The sequence below is a fragment of the Elephas maximus genome, chromosome 2, assembly GCF_024166365.1.
Source record: "Elephas maximus indicus isolate mEleMax1 chromosome 2, mEleMax1 primary haplotype, whole genome shotgun sequence".
NCBI lineage: Eukaryota > Metazoa > Chordata > Mammalia > Proboscidea > Elephantidae > Elephas > Elephas maximus.
The window spans coordinates 64,555,418-64,580,626 of NC_064820.1; the positions used below are offsets into that span (position 1 = coordinate 64,555,418).

At 40.1% G+C, this 25,209-nt stretch overlaps 1 protein-coding gene across 9 annotated transcripts in view; it reads right to left on the reverse strand.

Moving 5' to 3' along the window:
• PDE4D (phosphodiesterase 4D) overlaps window positions 1-25,209 on the reverse strand; it is a 1,645,162-nt gene that overhangs the window by 1,387,714 nt on the left and 232,239 nt on the right. Inside the window, exon 1 of one of the 9 annotated variants that reach the window (XM_049857507.1) lies at window positions 4,757-4,883. The exons of 7 other annotated variants lie outside the window; for them this stretch is intronic. The gene's annotated coding sequence lies outside the window, so the exon portion shown is untranslated. Of the gene's footprint in view, window positions 1-2,579; window positions 2,601-4,756; window positions 4,884-25,209 lie in introns of those variants that run through there. One more of the 9 variants, XM_049857519.1, reaches the window with a different exon arrangement.

The following is a 25,209-nucleotide window of genomic DNA, read 5'->3' on the forward strand; positions in this document are numbered from 1 at the left end:
AGGAGGTACCAGTAAGGACAGATGGTATCTGCAGGAAGCCCACCGCACTGGGGCTTGCCAGCCAATGATCAACCCAAAACAGTAAAGGAAAAGGCAAATAGAGGTTTGTAAAGTAAAACTGAATTTCTGCGCTCCTCCCCTTTCCCTCCCCTGATCTAAAGCCAGCGTGGTTATTTTCACTGACTACATAGAGGAGAAATCTGTGCTTGAAACCTCCATCTAGAGTCAGGTAAGATTACCAGGAGCTCTTGGAAAACCTGCTGCCCCAAAGGAAAGTCTTTTCCTTAGGTAGTGCCAGTGACCAGCTCACCTGAGTTGTTTCTTCTTGTGCACTAGAATCCTTACAGTTTAAGAAACTAATCAGAAAATTCCTAATGATACGTAGCCTCCCACTTGCCAGGGACAACCAAAGATAATCATACTGTCTAAACATTGCCATTGTTTTATCTCTGGATAACAAAGGGGATTTTGGAAAAGCTTCCTGATGACAATTTTGGCATTCAGCTAAAAAAGCAAACAAAACAAAAAACCACTAGAAGTCTATCAACATTTCAACCCAGCAAACTGCCTACTGTTGTGTGCCATTAAGTAAATAGAAAAGGAAGCAGGGGATGGTAATGTCACACCCGGGTGAAATGTCACCATTGTCTTATGGCAATTTTCACAACTTCATTCTAATGTGGGATTTCTGTAGTGTGGGCCTGAGGTAGGTATAGAGGTTACTGCCCTCCTACAGGCAGATAAGACAAAGAGAGAGAGGAGAGATCACGAAGGCAGGCAAAAACTGGTTGTGTTTTTAAATTATCTTGAACTTAATGAAGTGTTTGCTTTAAGCTGGGGACTTCCACGCAGTAATTACCTTACTTGAGAATTTAATAAAAGCTACCATAACGTGATCAGAAAGAAACCTTGCTAAGTAAGTAAATTACTTATTTGTAGGTCATTACTTTTCTACTTCTGCAATTACAAAGTAAAATATGCTGAAAACAAAAGGAAACGCACAACAGATAGTCTTATTTCCCTCATAAAAATATGAATTGCAAGTTCAAATACTGAGGTCTATACTAACTTAAAAAACCAAACCCATTGCGTCTAGTCAATTCCGACTCATAGCGGCCATGGTGGTGCAGTGGTTAAGTGTTTGGCTGCTGACCAAAAGGCCTGCAGTTCCACTCCTTGGAAACCCTATGGGGCAGTCCTACTCTTTCCTATAAGGTCTCTGTACGTCAGATAAAAACTCAGAACCCACAAATATCAAAGTACCCTCCAAATTGGAAACAAAAAAATATATATATGCTGCTGGCCTACCTACCCAACAAATGTACCCACCAATCTAATGTTAATTCGATCTAAAAATACATTTTTAGTAAAATCACTAATTTTCACAATTCTTTGCAATTCTCAGGGTTTTTTTTTTTTTTTAAATCCAATAACTCTGGCCAAGAGAAACTAAGAACTGAAAACACTACACGCCAGTCTCAAGCTTTTGATTACCTTTAAAAAGATGTTCCTTTTTAAAAAAATTGTTTTAATCTCATGTTGAAGGACAAAAAAAAGAACAACTTCATACTATTCTAAAATCAAATTTAACATTTGACACGGCAAAGTAACAAAATACATAACAAATGCATTAAGCTCTTACAACAGGGAAAACAAAACTGGGTTCCATTAGCAAGCAAATTAAATTGCTTTAGTCCAAGTCCTCCAACCATCCAACAAGAAACAAAACCCTGCATTCTCGGAAGCTCCTTGGTAAGGGCCTAAGAGACTAAGTTTACTGTTTCAAAACTATTTCAAACCTCACTGCTTATGCAAATACTTGATGCTACAGCCTCGATTTTATAGGATGTCCTCTGTTTTGTTTCGTTTTGTTTTTTCTTGTTTTCCTTACTTTACAGAAAAAGTAGCAGATTACAGCACACGAGCTTTCAGGGAACTAGAGAGTCAGGGAGGATTACTGGGTGCTTCTATCTCCAGCAGCTGCGTTTCCATCGTAGTGGGTGATGCTCGCCCTTGCTGGGAAGTCCCGGCCCCTGCGAATGGCCCACATGGAGCAGCGGTGCTGCCACAGCCCACGGCGATGGAGGGCTCCTCGCGGGACAGGCGGCGGGGACGGGGCCCACAGCAGGGTGCAGCTAGACCCCCAGCCGCCCGGCCACCTCGTCCCTGAAATCATGGAGCCCGTCACTCTGGTAGAATGAAGAGGGAGCCCTCTGAGCACGGAGACGCTTGCGCAGGGCAATAACAAAACCATCATTCTGGAAACAGGGCACCTAATGCAATTCTCTGCCCTCGGGACCACTCAGGAACAGCCGGTGGGTGCCACGGAGGCATCTCTCTTCCGTGGAGGGGGAAACAGTGCTGTGGGCTCTGTTCAGTTCCTGCGAGGCCGAAAGAAGACAAGTCAAACAGCCTCCATTTTGTAGACAGAGGAACTAACGTACTGAGCAACCACATCACAGGGGCCCCGGCAGGTCCAGAACCCATTTCGTATGGCACATGTCTCTAAGCTGTCTACTAGAGAAAGCTACCTTTAGGAACTTTAAAATATTTATGTGATGTGTATAAAACAGAAATACCTTTCCTCGTTTCATGTTGTTATTTTAAATGCATTTCCAGGTTTAATAATGTGCTGCTGTATAGGCCTTTCTCACTAAAAGATGAGAAACAGAAAAGGAAGAGATTAGACAAAGAAAAGAAAATACTTCTATTATATTTATATACTATGTATGTGCTTCCTCATCCCCAGCTCCGCTGGCGTGGTCATTTTGGTCTGGTTCTTAGGTCAGCTACTTCACTGGTCGTGATATCACCCAGATGGTACAGTATTTTATTCTAGCACTCTGTACATGAGGTAAGTGAGGCTAGTAACATTTCCTGAGCATTTCTTTATTTAATAGCATCTGAAATGATGCATGGCCTACGCTTGGACTCTCGGATTAACTTGACTTCAGAGCTCAGCTGCTAACCAAAAGGTCAACAGTTGGAATCCACCAGCTGCTCCTAGGAAACCCTATGGGGCAGGATCACTATGAGTCAGAATCCACTCGACAGCAATGGGTTTTATTTTTTTGGTTCTCAGAGTGATTGAAAGAGATTCAATATCATAAGCTCCTCAAGCACCATTTGATACATATATATATAATTTTTAATGTATTAGAAGCTGTTAATGTAAATTTTAAAAATTCACTTATAGTGTCATTAACTTCTTAGTGACTCTGTCATTGTATATATTTTTTTTTTCAAGCAACAGATTCTAAAAGTAGAATTACTCTCAGGTGGAACTGTCAGACACTGGTGAAATTGCCTGCTTGGCATTCCTTCTCCCTTTTCTGGAAACAGAAATCATAATGTCCCGTAATTCTCATGTGGTATCCTCTCCACGTTTGGGGTATAGCTGAACACATCACCTCCCACTAGCAGGAGTGGGCATGTAACCCAGGCCTGGCCAATCAGAGCACTCTATCTCGGTGGCCTGCAGGTGATTGTTTCCCTGAAAGGTATGAGACTCAACCTAGATTGTTCCTCTCTTGCCTAAGATTTGATGTGCTGATACTGAAAGAGAGAGGATCTCCCTTTGGGATCACAAGCTGTAAGTAATATGTAGGCCTCCAGTTTCCAGATTCCATCTTTTCCTACCTTCATGGAAAAGAGCCAGCATGACAATAATGCCAATACAGAGAGTGAGAAAAACCAAGAGAGGGAGAGAAAGACTTAGCTGATACTACTTACACATGAGGCTAGATCTGCCCTCACTGCACTTACAGTTACAAGAGTCAATAAATTCATTTTTTGCTTAAATTACTTTAAGTTGAACTTCTGTCCCTTGCAACAAAAATCTTGCCTGATACCAGGGATAAACAATATTTTTGTCACTGCAAAAGTGTCATACTACAAAAATTGATGGCCATTGGACAACAGCATTTTCACCAATATCCACTTCCCTTTTCCTAAACATTTCTCCTTCCTTGGTTTCCATGATGCCACACTCTCCTACTTCTTTCTCTCACTCTCAGGCCATTCCTTCTTTGCCTCCCTGGTTGTCTCTTACACCAATGCTACATATGTTCTTGTTTTCAGCTGCTTTTTTTTCTTGCTGTGGAGAAGTAGACATGATGAATTTTTTCTCAGCATCCGTTTGAACTTCCTTTCAGAGAGTTTGCCTCTACTGTGGAGCCTGAAATGGTAAAACTACAATTCTCAGGCTACCTTGTCACAAGGGTTCTGAATACACATTAGCTTCCAGCAATCTGATATGTTCCAGTGAGGTATTTGGAAGACAGAAATTAAGCAGGGGCCACTTTCCTATTGCTTTGATTGTTGTATTGACAAGCTGTTGTTCTTGTTGTTAGCTGCTTTTGACTCAGCCCCCTATTCATGGTGACTCCATGCACAATAGAACAAAATACCTCCTGGTTCTATACCATCCTCACGATCAGCTGAGGATCGAACCACTGTGACCCATAAGGTTTCCAGTGGCTGATTTTCCAGAAGTAGATCACTAGGCCTTTCTTCCTAGTCTGTCTTAGCCTGGAAGTGCCACTGAAATCTGTTCAGCATCATAGTAACATGCAAGTCTCCACTGACAGATGGTAACTGTCAGTGATTTGGTAGCTGCGCAGGAGGTGCACTGGCTGAGAGTTGGACCTGGTCCCCTGCATGGTGGGCAAGAGTTTTACCATTTGTCTTAGTTATCTAGTGCTGCTATAACACAAATACCACAAGTATTTCTACAAACAGAAATTTATTCTCTTACAATTTAGGAGGCTAGAAGTCCAAATTCAGGGCACCAGCTCCAGGGGAAGCCTTTCTCTGTCCACTCTGAGGGCAAGGTTCTTGTCATCAATCTTCCCCTGGTCTAGGAGCTTCTCAGCACAGGGACCCTGGGTCGAAAGGAAGCACACTGCTACTGGCTCTTCTTGTTTCGTAGTAGTAATGAGGTTCCCCTTCTCTCTGCTCATTTCTTTTATGTCTCAAAAGGGATTGACTCAAGATACAACCTAATCCTGTAGATCGTGTCCTGCTTCATTAACATAATTGCCTCTAATCTGGCCTCATTAACATCATAGAGATTAGGGTTTAAAACACATAGGTAATTACAAAAGATCACAAAATGGAGGACAACCACATAATATTGGGAATCATGGCCTAGCATTGTTTCTAGCCAAGTTAACACATTTTGGGGGGACACATCCTTAACATCACTGAACCACCACTGCTCCCGTATTGAAAAGCTGTTGTTGTTGTTGGGTGCTGTCAAGTCAGTTCCAACTCATAGCAACCCTTTGTACAACAGAGAGAAAAACATTACCCAGTCCTGCACCATCCTCACAATCATTGCTATGTTTGAGCCCCTTGTTGCAGCCACTGTGTCGACCTATCTCATTGAGGATCTTCCTCTTTTTAGCTGACCCTCTACTTTACCAAGCATGATGTCCTTCTCCAGGGACCGGTCTCTCCTGATAATGTGTCCAAAGTACGTGAGATAAACTCTCTCCATTCTCGCTTCTAAGAGGCATTCTGGCTGTACTTATTCCAAGACAGATTTATTCATTTTTTTTTGGCAGTCAGTGGTATATTCAATATTCTTCACCAACACCATAATTCAAAGCCATCAATTCCTCCTGAGTCAAGCCGGGGTGTGGAAATGTTGGGTTATCAGCAGCAATGTCCCTGAGTATGCACTGACACCATGGTGTCTGGAGAACTGCAGTAGTGGTGGTGGTGGCAATCTCCTGTCCCCAGCACTGCAGCCACACCATGCATTGTTGAACTCCGCAGGTTCAGTGGCAACCTCCTGACACCGCTCCATCTTCTTGGGACTATTTGGAGTGCTATTCTGGAAGTCATATCTGCAAGCCTACCTCTCCAGCCTTTCCAGTGCTTTTGTAATTCATTTGTAAAAAGCTAGAGGGGGTGTTTGCTAGGCACTGGGGTTTGGGGAAGAGGATTGACTATAAAAGGACAATACAGAACTTTGGGGGATGATGGAAATATTTTATATCATGATTGTGATGGTGATTACCTGATCGTATACATTTGTCAAAACTCAGGAAACTATAGACTTAAATGAGGGATTTTACTGTTTGTTCATCATACTTCAGTAAAGCTGTCCCCTCCCAAAAATGCTAGAGGAGTTTCTATTCTTTGCCATTGAATCCTAACTGATACTCTCAAATCGATTATTCTAATCCAGATTGTCATTGGAGCTCCACGCAGATATCCAACTGCACACTAGATAGCTCTACCTCGAGATCACAGAGTCATCTCATTCTCAATGTCTCCCCAGCTAGCTACCCTACTACACCACAGCCCCTCAAATCTGCTTTCCTGTCTAGTTTCTTAACTGAGTGAATGACAACATCATCTACCTAGTTTATCTAAGTCAGAAAACCTGAGGGGCAATCCTAAAATAGGTCTTCTCCTGTTCTCTACATGTAAGAAGTCCCCAGGGTCTGTTGATTTTACCTCTCCGTTATCTCTCATGCCCATTCCTTTTTCTTCACCTGAATGCCACAGCCCTTATTCAGGTTACCCTTATCTTTCCTGAGCTCTTGTGGTATCCTTCTTTCTGGTTTACCTCCTGCTCTGCCATAAAGGTGATATTTTAAAAAGGCAATTTTTTTGTAACAATCCCCCACTCAAATTATCCAGAAGTCTTCTCCGCTGACAAGAGCACAAAAGAAAAAACCTCTTTATTCTAGCCCATAAGACCGTGTGTTATTGGGCCACTACCTCCCACACTAGCCTTATCTCCTGCCAGCTGCCCCTTCCCACCTTCACACACCAAAAAGCCGGTCCTCCCTATGCCTCTGTCAGCACGCGTGCCTCTGTTTTCCTGGACTGCCCCCTCCCTCCCAATTGTGTAGAAAACATCTGCTTGTCTATGCAGCCTCCACAGACTCCTCCAGAGAGTAGGTGTTTTCTCATAGGTACCACAGTGTGTGGTGCTGAACACTTGCAGAACAATCATTTTAGTGCATTATAACTTTTATTTGCATGTTTGTCCTTCCGCTCCAATTGAAATTCCTTGAGAGCATGGACAATGAATTTTTCTTAATTTCCCCTGAGCCTATCGTAGTATATGATACTTTAAAGGAACAGAATGAGAATTTAAGCCCTCCCTCAATTTACAAAATGTTGCAGGGGCTTAAATGCATTTCCCGTCAGCTCCATCTCCCAGGAAAGACGATGAGATCAGAATTTTTTTCTGAGAAGACATTACATATACATGAAAACTTTATAGCATCACTTCTTGCCTAGCTTCAAGAAAGCTCTCAATTACCACGCAGTAACAATGTAAGCCATCTTAAAGCCAATCAAACATCATCTGTGACCTCAAGTCCATGCAGCCTCAATTCTTCCCATAACTAAGTCCATATTTACCTTCTGTCCCTCAATTTTATAGAAAGGGGACAGACAGCTGTGACAATCTCTCTCTTCCATTATCCTCAGTGTTTTCTATTTCGTGTGCTTACACAGTAAAACCTGAGAAAGCTGGAACCTGCGTAAGGCAGAAACCTGTCAGAGAAGGAAAACTCAAATATTTTCCAATAAAACAAGCTTTAGAAAAGTGATAAGACTGCACCCTGTCAAAGGCGGAAAACTAGCGAGACCCGGACAAACAAGGCAGTCCCATCAGGTTCCGGGTCTCACAGGTTTCACAGTATAACTTATAGAACTAAACCTGATTTAAATGGGAGTATTTATCCCACATTTGGAAACACTGGTGGTGTAGTAGCTAAGTGCTATAGCTGTTAACCTATAAGGGTCAGCAGTTCGAATCTGCCAGGCACTCCCTGGAAACTCTATGGAGCAGTTCTACTCTGTCCTATAAGGTCGCTATGAGTCAGAATCGACCCGATGGCACTGGGTTTGGTTTGGTTTTTTGGTATCCCACGTTCGTTTCCTGGGGGTAATGTGGTAGGCACAGAGAATCCTTAATAAACTTAATAAAAATGAGCTTAGTGCAATCATCAGACACCATTTCAGTAAGGCTCTTTTTTGCCATACTAGAAGAATAATTACATCTTACTTTTTAATGCAAATTTCAAACGAGTACATATGAAATAAAAATAGTAACCCCAATGCTGCAATATCATGGTACATTCTGGGTATATTAACCAAGGTACATGGTCCTTCAGTGATCAAATAGAAGACAGCTGTCCTTATTGACCCTCACAGCATACTTAAAAAGGAGAAAATACCACATTCCAAACAGGAGTTGGATTTGAAAGCAGACATTTAAACTTCAAAGTCTTAGTGGAAGAAAGAAAACCTCTGAAGCAGAAACTCTAAGCCCCAGAGGTCTTCATGGCCAGGCAATGCTCAAACTTCAATCCTGTGAAATGCACTGAGGCGACAAAGCCATCATCTGATGCAGTTAGTACTGCAGAATCCGTACCCTTTCTCTCCCCACACCACTCTCAGGACAACGTCCTGTTTGCCAACCTTGACCCAACGTTGCTTAGTAATAATAACAATAAAAAGATCTTTTCTCCCAGATTTTAATTTCTGAGCTAGGCTAAGTGCAATTCCCGGGTCATGACTGATGGAAGGAGAGGTGTGTGATTCAGTCCTTCGCAGGGGTTCCCGTGAGTCATCTGGCGACCAAGTCTGGAACTGGTAGAGTATAGCGTTAGCCCTTTTAACCTCAGTTTGAAATGCTACTTAAAGACGTCTGATTCCTGGTACATGCACAATAAAAACACACAAGTAGAAGAAGAAAAAAAAAAAACAAGCAAAGGAGAAAATCCTATTGGGCTGAGCGGATAAGGGATTTTACGGCGGAGGTTAAGGTTACTTGAAACGGGAAAGGATAGACAACTCTCCCTGTGAGTTGGAAATGTTACTTATGAGGATGTTATTTTCTTTCCTTCTATAAGTTATATGACCTCCAGAAAGTTAATTTCATTCATGAATCCACCCTTCACCCCAGCCCTCAGGCAAATCAGAATTGCAAAAGTTAATTGGGGAACAATTATTTTTGTTTTCATAATGAGGGTTCTTTATTTTCCAAGGAATATATCATACAGTTTCTTTATATTGCAAGTTTCTCTGCTGAGTTAAAAATCTGATTTATAAGTCTTCTTTATGCACAAATTTTTAGGAATGCATCTTTTACCTAGTTCTTAAAGTGTGGTCCTCTGACCACCATCACTGGGCATTTGTTAGAAATGCAAATTCTCAGGTCCCTCCTAGATCTATAGAATCATAATCTTTGGGGGCAGAGGAGCTGGGCCCAGCAATCTGTATCTTAACAAGGCTTTGGGGTGATTATTAGAATCGTGTTAAAGTTTGAGAACCACTAATGGCAAGGTAACTGTTTTATGGTTGGGAATAAGGGTTGAAAAGAAGTGCTGATTGCTATGGTTGATACACCAAGCATCAATGCTTCAAAACCAGCCACGTTGTTTATTGTCATGTGATCCATTATCTAAAGGCCATTTCTATAGCCATTCAGAATTCTATTCTCGTGTTGGAAAAATGTTGGAAAGGAAAGGGTTTGAGCATTGTATTACTAAAACAGTAACTTTTGGGGAAGAAGATTTGGGAGATTCTGGGGCCCGTGTTTTACCATCAGCAGCACCTCCTTGGAAAGAGTAAAAAAGAAACAGGGTAGAGCTTTGTCCCTATTCATGTAATACGGAGATACACTTTTGATCTTGAAAACCCATGGAAGTTGCTTCCAAGTAAGAGCCTGGAACAGCATCTTGAACTCCTATTTTGGTTTAAACCTGTAAAACCCGTTGCTGTCAAGTAGATTCCAATTCATAATTGACCCTATAGGACAGAGTAGAATTGCCTCATAGAATTTCCAAGGAGCGGCTGGTGGATTTGAACTGCCACCCTTTTGTTTAGCAGCCATAGCTCTTAACCACTGCACCCCCAGGGCTCCTACTTTGGTTTAGGACTGTCATGATCCTATCTAGGGTTCCCATTCTGAGAGCAGAAAATGAGAAGTTGGTAAGATTCTCATTATAGTTCATATTCAACAAGTATACATTGGGTCTTTACCTTGTGCCAGGTAACTTTCAAATAATTCTCTGATGAAGACTTTTAACCACTAACTCTTGTAAGGTAAACATTGTTATCCCATTTGTAGTGGGTATCTATTATTTGCGACGGCCCAGTGCTCTATTCTCCTTCTCCTGGCAAAGCATATCTACTTCCTTGGGGAAGCTGTTTTTTTCTTCATTTTACTTTAGGGCTTATAATGATTTTTTTCTCTTCCCTGTCCTCGGATGGATGGACAGATGATTCAGGACTACCAGAGCCCTTCATTGGGATTATCATATACTGAAGTAAAGAGGACCAAGAGACGCTTTTTCCATCCTTTTGTGATGCTCAGCTGGGGTTTTGTTAGTCTGGAGCTTCTAGTTGCCATGTTTCTTGCCACATAATGTGAGTCAGTGAGAATGAGGCCAACACAGAGAGAAAAGCAGAGAGTAAGAGTGTCGTAGTGATGACTGAGATTATAAAGCCTCATATGCTAACAGTGGTTTCAGCAGCTCTTCTTCTGATTCTGTGACCTACTCTCCTTCCAGATAACCCCATCTAGATTGAACTAGCTTAGTTAGGCTGCTGCCACTTGCAACTGAAAGAGTCCTGACTATTACACAATATTAAACATGACTAAAAGAGCTAAAAGGTTTAGTAAGTATATTGCCTAAGGTACACAATTAATAGCATAAAAAGACAGGACATCTAGCTCTTCATAGTTAAAGTCTAATGTATTTTCCACTACACCACAGCTAGTTGTTATCTTTAAAAACAATCATCTAGTGCTGCTATAACAGAAATACCACAAGTGGATGGGTTTAACAAAGAAAAGCTTATTTCCCCATAGTAAAGTAAGCTAAAAGTCCAAATTCAGGGCATCAACTCCAAGGGAAGGCATTCTCTCTCTGTCAACTCTGGAGGAAGGTCTTTGTTCTCAATCTTTCCCTGGTTGAGGAGCTTCTTAGGAGAAGGAACCTCTGGTCCAAAGGATGCTCTCTGCTCCCAGTGCTGCTTTCTTGGTGGTATGAGGTCCCCATTCTCTGCTTGCTTCCCTTTCCTTTCATCTCTCGAGAAATAAAAGGTGGTGCAGGCCACACCCCAGGGAAACTCCCTTTACCTTGAATCAGGGAGGTGACTTGAATAAGGGTGGTGTTACAATCCCACCCTAATCTCTCAACATAAAATTACAATCACAAAATGGAGGACAACCAAACAATACTGGGAATCACGGCCTAACAAAGTTGATACACACATTTTTGGGGGAACATAATTCAATCCATGACACAAGCCCAGAGTCTCTCTAATCAAATGAATTACATGATGACTACATCTTCAAATAAACAAAACAACAATAACAAAAAAATAGTTGTCATAAAGTCAATTGCAACTCATGGTGACTTCATGTTTCAGAGTAGAACTGTGCTCCACAGGTTTTCAATGGCTGTGATCTTTCGGAAGTAGATTACTCAGCCTTTCTTCTCAGGTACTTCTGGGTGGATTCTAACTGTCAACTTTTCAATTAATAATCAAGTGCTTAACTGTTTGACCACCCAGGAACTCCAAGTCACGTATTAAAACAGAACACCGCAAGCATGAACCACAAAAGAAAAAAAAAATGATTAATTGGACATCATTTAAATTCAGAAATTTTGTCCATCAAACAAAACCATTATAAAAAAAAAAAAAAAGCTATAGGCTTGAAGAAGGTATTTGTAATACATACACTCACATACATATCCAGAATATACACCCACTCCTCACTTATCGACATGGTTAGGTTCCAAAAACCAGGTCGTTATGTGAAAATGGGTGTCATGTGAAAATGGAGGATGACTACTTCAGAACACAAAATGGAAGATGGCTATATCATTACATAACTGCCAAATTGCATCATTATGTAACTACCAAATTACATCATTACATAACTACCAAACCACTGAGAATCACAGCCCAGTCAAGTTGTCACATAACCTTAAGTGTCACAGCCAGCATTACTCTTTCTTGCCTCACACCTCGACATTCATTATTGCCAGACATACATTGTTAATGTGCAAAGTAGGATAGCAGACTTATTATTACTGTCATAAATGTGAAATGTCAGATAATAAGATAGTCTATAAATGAGGAGTAGGTGTATAAAGAACAAATCAATAACAAAATAATAATTCATTAAACGAAAATGGCCATAAGACTGGAACAGAATTTCATAAAGGAGGTTATTCAACAGGCCACTATGCCTATGAGAAGATGCCTAACACCATCATTCATTAGGAAGATGAAAATTAAATTTACAATAAGATACTAACCCATATTCAGCAGACTGGCTAAAATTCAAAACACTGACGATACTACATTTTGGTACAAATGTAGAAAAGCCAGGACATTCATATATCCTTGGTGGTAACTTAATACTACCATTTTGGAAAACCCTTTGACAGTACCTACTAAAGCTAAATTATGTCTATCTTTTTTTTTTATCACCCAGAAATTCTAATTCCTATTTTAAAAAAGATTGAGTATATGTGTCTATCAAAAATCACAGCAGATGTATTCATAATAACTGAAAACAAAATACCCATCAACAGTACAATGCAGAGCTTTGACCAGGTTCATTCCAGTTTGACCCCATAAGAATCACTTGGGGATTTTGTTAAAATGTAGATTCTGGTTCAGTACATCTGCAGGGGAAAGGCAAATTCTCAGCAGGGGGGTCTAACTGTAATGAGCTGGTTAGAAGCCCTGGTACAATGAAATATCCTTACAGTAAATACTGTATAGCAATAAAAAAAAAATAATAATTTTACTACCCTAAGCACAATATACATGAATCTCACAGACGTAATGCTGAGCAAAAGAAATCAGAAATGATGTATGATGCCATTTCTACAAAGTTCAAGAACAGGTAAAACAAAGCTATGTGGATAGAAGTCAGAATAGTGGCAACCTGTGAATGAAGGCAAGCTGAGTGGAAAGGGACAGGAGAGAGTTTTTAAATTTCCTTTAAACCTTGAACCATGTGGTCTTTACACAAGTATATATATACATATACATATGAAAAAACCCAATGAGTTGTACACTTAAGATTTATACACTTTCCTGTTATATCTCAGTTGAAAAAAAAAGAAGAAAGAAAATGTCACAAACACACAGAAGCATGTGTTAATTCTCTATGTTTCATCATTTTAAAAGTTACCCTGAAGACTCACAAACATTACAGTGGAATGGGTTTCTCTTTATATATGGCCTTTCTGGCCTTGGGTTTATAATTATGCCTAAAATGATTGGCTGGGCCACAATTTTGCAAAATATTGCAATTTCGTATAGTCAGTATACTATACAAATAAAAAAACCCATTGCTGTCAAGTCAATTTCAACTCACAGAGACCCTACAGGACAGAGTAGAACTGCCCCGTAGAGTTTCTAAGAAGTGCCCGGTGGATTTGAACTGCCGACCTTTAGGTTAGCAGGCATAGCTCTTAACCACTATGCCACCAGGGTTTCCACTATACAAATGTTGTTGTTGTTGTTGTTAGGTGCTATCGAGTTGTTTCCAACTCATAGTGACCTTATGCACAACAGAACGAACCACTACCCAGTCCTGCGCCATCCTTACAATCATTGATATGCTTGAGCTCATTGTTGCAGCCACTGTGTCAATCCACCTCATTGAGGGTCTTCCTCTTTTCCACTGACCCTTTACTTTGTCAAGCATGATGTCCTTCTCCAGGGACTGATCCTCCTGACATGTCCAAAGTATTTAAGATGCAGTATCGCCATCCTTGCCTCTAAGGAGCATTCTGGTTGTACTTCTTCCAAGACAGATTTGTTCATTCTTTTGGCAGTCCATGGTATATTTAATATTCTTCACCAACACCACAATTCAAAGGCGTCAACTCTTCTTCGGTCTTCCTTATGCATTGCCCAACTTTCACATGCATATGATGCGATTGAAAATACCATGGCTTAGGGCAGGTGCACCTTAGTCTTCAAGGTGACATCTTTGCTCTTCAACACCTTAAAGAGGTCCTTTGCAGCAGATTTACCCAATGCAATGCGTCTTTTGATTTCTTCACTGCTGCTTCCATGGCTGTTGATTGTGGATCCAAGTAAAATGAAATCCTTGACAACTTCAATCTTTTCTCTGTTTATCATGATGTTGCTCATTGGCCCAGTTGTGAAGATTTTTGTTTTATGTTGAGATGCAAGCCATACTGAAGGCTGTGGTCTTTGATGTTCATTAGTAAGTGCTTCAAGTCCTTTTCACTTTCAGCAAGCAAGGTTGTGTCATCTGCCTAACACAGGTTGTTAATGAGTCTTCCTCCAATCCCGATGCCCTGTTCTTCTTAATATAGTCCAGCTTCTTGGATTATTTGCTCAGCATACTGGTTGAATAGGTGTGGTGAAAGGATACAACCCTGACGCACACCTTTCCTGACTTTAAACCAATCAGTATCCCCTTGTTCTGTCCAAACAACCACCTCCTGGTCTATGGTAAAGGTTCCTCACGAGCACAATTAACTGCCCTGGAATTCCCATTCTTCACAATGTTATCCATAATTTGTTATGATCCACACAGTTGAATGGCTTTTCACAGTCAATAAAACACAGGTGAACATCCTTTTGGTGTTCTCTGCTTTCAGCCAGGATCCATTTGACATCAGCAATGATATCCCTGGTTCCACATCCTCTTCTGAAACTGGCCTGAATTTCAGGCAGTTCCCTGTCGATATGCTGCTACAGCCATTTTTGAATGATCTTCAGCAAAATTTTGCTTGCGCGTGATATTAATGATAAAAAAAAAGATACTGTTCTATAATTTCCACATTCGCTTGGATCACCTCTCTTGGAAATAGGCATAAATATCTATCTCTTTCAGTCAGTTGGCCAGGGAGCTGTCTTCCACATTTCTTGGCATAGATAAGTGAGCACCTCCAGCACTGCATCCGTTGTTGAAACATCTCAATTGGTATTCTGTACATTCCTGGAGCCTTGTCTTTTGCCAACGCCTTTGGAGCAGCTTGGACTTCTTCCTTCAGTATCATCAGTTCCTGATCATATGCTACCTCTTGAAATGGTTAAACATTGACTAATTCTTTTTGGTATAATGACTCTGTGTATTCCTTCCATCTTCTTTTGATGCTTCCTGTGTCATTTAATATTTTCCCCATAGAATCCTTCACTATTGCAAATTAAAAAACCATAAAACCCGTTGCCTTCAAGTCGAAAGCAACTCATAGTGACCCTATATGAGTATGAGCCATGACTATTGCAAATAGGGTACATAAAAACAATAGGACTAACTGACTTTGAGGAAATTGGTCAATTAACATGCAAATTGACTGATCATGGTTTACCAAGGGAATTAATCTGTTTGTGGTCTGTCTGAGAGTGCCATGCCTTAAAATTGAATATAAGAGCCAATCTCACAGAGATTGAGGGGGACCTCACTACTATTGAGAAGAGCACATCCTTTGGACCCAGGGTCCCTGAGCTGAGAACTTCCTAGACCCAGGAGAGAGAGCTGTAACACTGAAGATGGCAAGAAATAATGAGAAATGGTGGCAACCACAGAAGAGATCAGTGGCGGTGAGAACCACAGGACTGGCAGATGGCTGTAGTGCACTAGCCAGCCCACAGTGTAAGAGAGAGCTAAACACTTTTGAGCAGGAGTCTTGCTGGCATAATGCGGTGCCTCTGGGCACTTGTCAGCAAGGCTAAAGAGCTATAACACTTGCCAGAGGAGGGCAGAGTCTGAGAGGGGTCTGGCAGTAGATGCCATCAGCTGGCATCTCTGAGAGAATGGGCACTTGCCTGCGGGCATGGTGAAGAAGAAGCTGTACTGGTTGGAAGCTGTACTGATTAATGGACTGTATCCTTCCTGCTGAATTGTATCCTGTTACTTCCAAGATGATCCTGATTTGAGTTGTAGCCTGTTACTTCCCTAATAAACCACATAATTGTGAATATTGTCTTTGAGCTCTGTGTGGCCATTGCAACAAATTATTGAACCCAGCAGGGAAGTAGAGAGTGCTGTGGGGGGTGGGGGTGGGGCAGCTGGTGTCAGAAATGGTGAAAAGTTGAAGGGAGGTATGTCTGACCTCCACCTCACAGGATCAGTTTTGTGCTTGGTACAGATTCTCATCCCTCCTCTTGAAGTTAGGCGAATTCAGATGCTAGATTACAAACATATAAACCCAGAAGGAGTGCTTATGTGATACAACTGTGAAGTTCAGATTTGCCTAGATAAAGTATGCAACACAAAATAATCTAAAAAGTATTTAAGTATTTCAGGGTTGTTTGGGGGCAACGTGCTAAACTGGTAAACTGAAATAATTTACACATTGTTAAACCACTTTTCTTGATCCACAAAATCACCCCAAACTGAATTGACATTCTCCTTGAAGATATGGGGAAAAAAAGCTCGTTTCATTGTGATTCAGCCACACAAACCATCTCTCCAGTGTCAGATTACCCAATAATTAAGGTAAGCACAGGCTCACTTGTGCTTACTTACTAATCTGTAGTGAAGAATTTCACATTTTTTCACCACGTCAAAGATTCTGCTTCTAGGTATGGCTGGTATCTGTCTCTCTCCCAACCCCACAGCATCTTCCTACAGAATCAACGCTTCTTTTCAAAGACAAGGTGAAACCGATGTGAAATTTTTCACTACAGGATAGTAAGTAAACAGAAGTGAGCCTGTGCTTACCTTGCTTATTGGGTAGTCTGCCCCTGCCTCTCTCTGTATTCTGGTGAACTTTGCTTTGACGAGTATCATATTATTAAGTTACATTTAATTTTATAAATATATCCACCTCTTCCAAAAGCACCCTCAAATAATTACATTTTCTCTGTATTTTCAAATGATCTTAGGACAACACGTAAACAGCAGAGCATTAATAAAATGGCATATATGGCAGCCTTATTATTTCTATCTAATCATTAAAATGTAATAAACATGACAAAAAGCATGTCTAGACAAATATACACATTCACAAATATTATCCAATCTCTTTCCAAACCTCCTGCATGCTGACCTTATCAACCCAATTAGATGGGTACCCATTTCCAAAGCAAAGATAAAAGCAATAAACGTATTAAGAAAAATGGGCAAATGTTAGCTTCCTGGAGAATTGTTCTTACAATAAGTATACGATTTTTGTCAATTTGTTGTGAGAAGTGACAATTGCTTCTGGAATAATCTGTTTTGTGCTTCTTTCACTGACGTAATCTAGTAGCTGTTATTGAACAGAAAACTTTAGAACTAGAAGGGACCTTAGTAATAATTTAGCTCATCTATCTCATTCAAGAGGTGAGAAAATTGAGGACCAGGAAGCTTTAATTACTTGCTCCAAATCAGATATTGGGGTTACCCTCAAATTTCCTTCCAAAAGTGGAATCAGTCCGTGAGCTATAAACTCTATAGAAAAAAATATTTATTTCACAAAGGAAATCTTAGTTTATAAACTCTGTGTGAGGTGCCTACCATTTCTAGCCTGTCTTCACTGAAACATTGACACGGTCCTTGAGTTTATATCCTAAAATGCAGACCAGTTGACCCTAAACCGCACATATAATGAGGGCTAAACCAAAAGACCACCACCTGTCAGTTTGCCATACCGGTGTGGTTTGTGTGTTGCTATGTTGCTAGAAGTGTTGTCATCAGTATTTCAAACGCCAGCAAGGTCACCCATGGTGGACAGGTTTCAGTGGATCATCCAGGCGGAAACAGATGAGGAAAAACAGACCTGGCAATCCACTTCCAAAAATTAGCCAAGAAAAACCCTGTGGATCACAGAATATTGTCCAAGACTTCGAATCGCTTACTTTGAACACGCCACCAGGAGGGACCAATGGCTAGAGAAGGACATTATGTTTGGTAAATGGAGAGCCGGAGAAGGTGAGGGAATCCGTAATGAGATGGACTGACACATGGTTGCAAAGATGGACTCAAACATACAAATGATCATGAATTTGGTGCAGAAACAGGCAATATTTCTTTCTGTTATATATGGGTTGTGATAAATTGGAGCCATTTGTATGATAACCAAAAACAAGCCAAGACAGGGGCCCTGGAAATGATGAGGAACAGATATTTTCAAAAATATGAGTAATGGAGGAGAATGACTCATGAGCTCTCTGGTTGACCAGACATCATGATAGTCTTCAGTTCTACTTCCTACCTTATTCATTCATTTTTCTAAATCATCCTCTAGAATGATTGGAATTATCTTCCTAAAACAAAGTTGTTATCCTCCAATACAGTATTCACTTCCTGTCTTAGACTGGGTTCCCTAGAAACAGATGCTGACAAAAAGATTCATGTGAAAGCGTTTTATTAGGAAGCGTTTCCAGGGAGGAACAAGGGGTGAGAAGTGGGACAGGGAAAGGAAGGAAGCCAGACAAGGGTGCAAGACAAAGGCACATCCGCAGAGGGCAACTCTAGCTCCATAGTGCAAGACACTCTGAAGACAATGTAAAATCAGGCTTCTCAAAGTGTGGTCTGCAGATCTCTATGGTGTGTGAACTGTTTGTTACCGATCCTTGATAAGACAAGGTAATTGCACCAGAATGTGAATCAGCTAAATCAGTACTCCCACTGCTTAGTTCAGCTGACATTTATTTCGTAGTGCCAACTTCTTTGTGAGCAAACAGTGTATAGATTTACACCCTGGAGAAAGCTCCTTACTCTCCTTGATGGTAAGAAGCCTATAGATTGGCTACTTTGAGTAGTACTAGTGTAGGTTGTTACTGTTAGTTGCTATCAAGTCGACCGCCTAGGAAGTCCATAGTCCTTAGCAGAGCACAATGCCATGCTACCTCTGGTGTCCATCTTTTCCATACTATCTCTAATTATACCCTCTCCCATTTCACCTTAGTCTACGCCAGTGGTTTTCAATTTTGTTTACATATTGGAATCACCTGGGGAGTTTTAAAAGCTACTGATGCCTGAGGTCTACACCAAAGCCAAAAAAAAAAAAAACCATTGCTGGGGAGTCGATTCTGACTTATAGCCACCCTATAGGACAGAGCAGAGCTGCCCCATAGGTTTTTCAAGGAGTAGCTAGTGGATTCAAACTATAGACCTTCTGGCTAGCAGCCTAGCTCTTGACCACTGTGCCACCAGATACCCCAATTTATTGGCCTGCTAAATTTTTTAAAGCCTAGACATTGGATTTTTAAGTTATCATTTAGGTGATTCTGTTGTGAAGCCAAGATTTAGAACCACTGCTCTAAGCTTTTACGCTAAACTACTTGTAGTTCCATCGGTTTGACTTCATACAGTTTTGCTTGCCATGTCATTAACACTGCAAAACACCCTTCCCCATGTTTGCCTTTTCAAATCCAATTGACATTTAAAATCTACTCATTTTCCACAGCCTAATTCAACTGCCGTTGTTCTCAATTATAAAGGTTAATAAACACATGAGCAAAATGTTCAATACGCTTAGCACTTAACGGAAGTATAATGAAATAAATCCTTTTATACCTTACTGAAAGATATATACAATGATTCAAACCCTCTAGAAATCAATATGGAAATGTGAACTATATCCTGTGATATTTCTGAAACTCTAGTCTGAGGAAATAATTTTAAATACTACAGAAGAAAACCTTTATGTAAAATTCCACTGCATTACTTAACTAATTGGAAACAAATACCCATCAGAACAGTTACATAAACCATGGAATAGTCCTAAAATAGAATATCATATAACTATTGAAAATGATGCTTAAAAAGAAGAGCTTTTAGTAATCTATGGAACTGTCTATAGTATAAGGCCAACCACACACATATACACACAATTTACAAAATCTCAAATAACATTCATATCTATTTTTAAAAATGCATTAAAAACACTAGTAATTGATCAAAAATAAGCCAGTGATGATTCTGGATGGTGGGATTATAAATAGAAAAATCAAAATTATTATTATCAAAATTATCTAAAAGTACTATGTTTTGACTTATTAGAAAAAAAATTAACACCATCCCCTTTAGTACTTTTCCCCTTTGTGAGGGAAAATTCTCTCATCAATTATAACATATCATTTTTTTATATCTCTTGTGGGCCTTTGATTACACCTTGTATTTTTTATTGAGGTATAATTTACATATATAAAAATCTTCAGAACATAAGTGTACTGTTCAACTGCTTTTGACAAATTTGATAGAACATTTTCATTACCCTAGGAAGTTTCCTTGTACCCATTTCCAGTCAGTATACCTCCCACACATGCAAGAAGCAACCACTGATCTAATTTGTATCATCTTAGGTGAGTTTTGCCTATTCTAGAATCTCATACAATTGGGATTTTGGGTCAAGTGTCTTTCACTCAGCCTAATATGTTTGAGAATTATTAATATTTTTGCATTCATTCATTAGTAGTTTATTTATATTTATTTCTAAGTCATATTCCATTGTGTGACTATACTACAGTATGTTTATGTAGACTTCTGTCAATGAACATCTGAGCTGTTTCCAGTTTTGCTATTATAAACAAAGCTGCTATGAACATTCTTGCGCAAGGCTTTTGTGGACATTTGTTTTCATTTCTCTAGAATAAACACCTATGTCATAGTCGCCCTTCAAGATGGCACTCAAATATCTTCACCTACTTGTATCTACGTCCTTACATAGTCTTCACCTCCACCTCCACACATAAACACACTGAATAGGGCTGACCTATTTAGACAATAAGATATTACAAACAATTACAGACTATCACTTCTGAGGCTAGGACATAAAATTTATTTAGGTGCTACCTTGCTCTCTCTTGAATCATTCACTTTTGGGGAAGCCAGATACCATGACACAAGGACACTCAAGCAGCAGTATGAAGAGTCCTCATGGCAAGGAACTGGGGCCTCTTGCCAACAGCCATCCTCAACTTGTTAGTCATGTGAGGGAAGTACCCAGAATTCTACGTTAACCTGTAAAATCAGCACCTAATAAATGAGATCTGATATCCAAGGAGATAGTCTTAAAAGACATAATGTTACCAAGTGAACAGCAGCCCTTGAGTATAACCTGATTAAGGGTATAAACATATCTATAGATTAGGCTTGACATTGCTGGTGGGATGGTCATATTGGAAAGAGATAAAAGGTAATCAGGGAGTCAGAATTTGCTATAATTTATTTAGTACTAGATAGAAGTAATGAAGGGGGAGATAGCACAAGAATTCTAATCATTGAAGAGGTGTTTTCTATTATGGCACAGGGGTGGCCTTGATGACAGAGCTTCTCCTCTTAAACTTTGTTCTGACCCCAAAGTTACTAAATAGCCCAATGACTAATTAAGCTTCTTAGCAAGAGGACGCACTGGAGCAGACACAAGTGTTCTGATCACAACTAAAGAAACAATTCCCACTGTAGAAGAATAAATGGACCCAGGAAGAGATGAGCTAATCAGATAATGGGCATATTGTAATTGCTTTACTGGTCATATTTCACATTGTTAATTAATATGGCATATATTGATTTCAGGAAACCCTGGTGGCGTAGTGGTTAAGAGCCACAGCTGCTAACTAAAAGGTCAGCAGTTCAAATCCACCAGGTGCTCCTTGGAAACTCTATGGGGCAGTTCTACTCTGTCCTACAGGGTCGCTATGAGTCGGAATCGACTCGACGGCAATGGGTTTGGTTTTTTTTTTTTTTTCATACTCCGTAAACTCAGTTGTTCTCTAAAAAAATCATTTTTCATGTTTCTATTACCGTAGTTAATTCCTATCTTAAACTCCATTTTTCCCAATGGCAAATAACACACTTAATCACTTGAAGGTATTTTGCAGTCAACTTATGGCTTTCTCCGTCACATAAGGATTTTCCCAGTAAAATCAAGGTTCCCCACCCTTCCTTCTTCTTCCTAGAAAGTATCTAAGGCTTTGAGAGAGGATGGCTGGCAGAGCCACCGTGTTGTTTAATTCCAGTGACACCAGTCATGGAGGTACTGATGTTGGCTTCTCAGTCAACATTTGTCCATGCTCGTGTCTACCAGAAATGAAAAAAAAAATTTTTTTCCTGTCAAATGTTACAAATGGAGATCCCACTGAACTCTTTTGAAGTTAGGAACTGCATAATTACAAAATATACACGTAGCATTGTTCCCAAATGCTCTCTAGTCATTGCATTCCTTTCCAGGTGTCAGCCTAATGATTCTCCTCTGATCAAAAGGCTTCCTCAGGTTAAAGTAAGGCAACTCAGTCCACCTACTTCTGCACTCTTCCAGGGATATGTAAAGGGCTATGTTCTGGTTACCCATTGCAGTAAAGCAAACCACCCAAAACTTAATGGCTTCCAGCAATAATCATTTCACTATGTTCACGATCTGTGGAAGAGATCTTCAAGGTTTGGGCTGAGTAATTTTTCTGTTTCATGTGGCATCAGTGGAGTCACTCAGTGGTATCTGGTTGGTGAATGCAATGGCTTGGAGGCTGAAGATGGCTTCGCTAACATGCCTGGTATCTTGATGGGGTTGTCTAGAAGGCTGGGCTTCTCTGGGCCCCGTTCCCTCCCAGGAAGTCTCGGGGCCTCCCCATGTAGGCTCTGCAGACATGACAGCTGGTTTTCACCTGAGAGAGCATTCCAAGTGATCGGGACGAAAGCTACAAAGCTTCTTATTGGTTAGCCTTAAGAGTCACTTCTGCTGCATTCTATTCGTCAAGCAAGTAACTAAGACCAATCCACATTTGAGGGGATTAAGAATTAGGCTTTTCGTCTCAATATAAAATAGCAAAGAATTTTTGTCCAGTTTTAATCTTGGTGGGAGAGGGAAGCAGAAAGATTTTTCTGTCTCTCTGGGGACCATAAGAAACTCAATGAGGTGAACCCAGATGCTCTTGGCCTAAACGCACTACATCACCCCATGCCATCCCATCAGCCGTGCTCACTGGTGTCTTAGCCTCCAGGGTGTGATGAAATCCTGTCACTTTTGTGCTTTCCCAGGTACCTCCTGGGAGGCAAGGTGCAGATGCTCATTCCTTTTGGAGCCTTAAATTAATTTTGGACTTTTTCATCCCCTCCTTGGGGTTCAGCATTGGAGTAGGGTACCAGGCAGAGAACCCATTTTTTTCAGGGACCAACACCAGCACTTAAGTCTATTTCCATCCTCCCTAGCTTTTGAGAATCTTCATTTTTACTCAGAAACAAGGACAAATGAGGCCTGACTGAATGAGCTTTCTTGCTTGTCTAGAATGTACGCCAGGGCTTTAGAATTCAAACCTCAAAGGCTATTAATAAACTTTTTTATTTATGGTCTACTGGAGCCTCCTTTCCCTGAAGCATGGAGACCATGATCTATATTAAAGGGGCAAACAGAACCACATATAGGTAAAAGGGATTGCATGAGAAAAAAAAAATCACCTCAGTAATGGCCCCAAAATACTTTTCTGTCACTTTTATAAATGGGCCTTCTGGTTTTTACATTAGTCACTTGTGAGTTTGGCTTGTTCAATTTCTCCTCTGATAGACTGAGGAGATTAAATCTGGGAGCACTGATAAAACTGAATTGCTGGGCCTGCGAGACTAGGAAGCGAACTCCCATTTCACTGAACTCCAATAAGGGCATTCTATGGGATTTTACTTATTAATAAAAATTAAAAGCTACAGTTTATTTAACGGGTACCTGACATTTACTAATTGTTTTACCTATATATTTTATATATTACCTCATTTAAATACAATAAAAATCCTATGAGGTAGCTCATATTTCCACTTTGCAGATAAAGAAGCTGAGGCACAAAGAGATTAAGCAATTTACAGGAGGACACACAGCTGACAGTCAGAATTTAAGCCTGTGTTGTCCAACTTCAAGTTCCTGGGTGGGACAAAGAGTTAAGCCCTCAGCTACTACACCAAAGGTCGGTGGTTTTAACCCATCCAGAGATGCCTCGGGAGAAAGTCCTGATGATCTACCTCTAAAAGGTGACAGCCATTGAAAACCCTATAGACTGCAGTTCTACCCTGCAACACGCAGAGTCGCTGTGAGTCAATATCAATTCAATGGCAACTGGGATAATCTAACTTCTGAATTCATGTACTTAACCACTGTGCTATTAACTCTTATGTTTGTTTAAAAACCATAACAGAAGATAATTCTACAGTTGTAACTACTTTCCAACAAAACATTTCTTGATTAAAAATTTTATTATACTAAATTTTGGCTGTACTAAATTTTGGCTATAACAAATTTTGCTTGCTGAAAGTGAAAAGGACTTGAAGCACTTACTGATGAAGATCAGACTATAATGACACCTCAACATAAACAAAAATCCTCCCAACTGGACCGATAAGCAACATCATGAGAAATGGAGGAAATATTGAAGTTGTCAAGGATTTCATTTTACTTGGACCTAATATCAACTTTGTTTCACCTATTTTGGACAGGTTATGAGGAGGGATCAGTCCCTGGAGAAGGACATCGTCCTTGGTAAAGTAGACAGTTAAAAACAGGAAGACCCTCAACCAGATGAATTGACACAGCAGCTGCAAAAATGGGCTCAAACAGAGCAATGATTGTGAGGATGGAGCAGGACTAGGCAATGCTTCATTCTGTTGCACATAGGGTCGCTATGAGTTGGAACCAACTCAATGGCACCTAACAACAACCACAACAAATTTTGGCTGTAGTCATTCATTTCGAATGAGGTCCTCCTTAAACATCTATTTGCCAAAAATATCTTGCAGCATACTGCAGCAGTCTCTTGCAGCATACCAACCAAGAATTTAATCAACCAGTATATGGATATGAAAGTTGATTTCAGCTAGAAAAAAAAAAATTTCATAGTAATAAATCTAGAAAATGTGATAGAATATATCAAGGCAAAATAGCCTAAAGCCTATCAATTTTGTGTGTCATCTGAATTAAAACTTCAAAATGTTTTAACTAAACCAGTCTGGGTCAATATTTTTTTTAAAGAAAATGTAACATCCTATGGGCTATTATTACTTTGTTTTTCATTGACATGAAAATGGTTCCTTAAAGTGACTGCACTAAAAAATCTCTTTCTTTATATCCCTGTCACATCAGGTGACAGCTAAGGTTAATTTGCTAATCCCCAGCTATGGACTATAAAAGTATTAGACTTCAAGAGATTAGAACTATAATAATAAAGTAACAGTGACTTACACATCCCTAATCACAGCTGCTCAAATAAATAAAATACAGTACCCCATAACAGCCAAAAAAAAGACCTAGTTAAAAT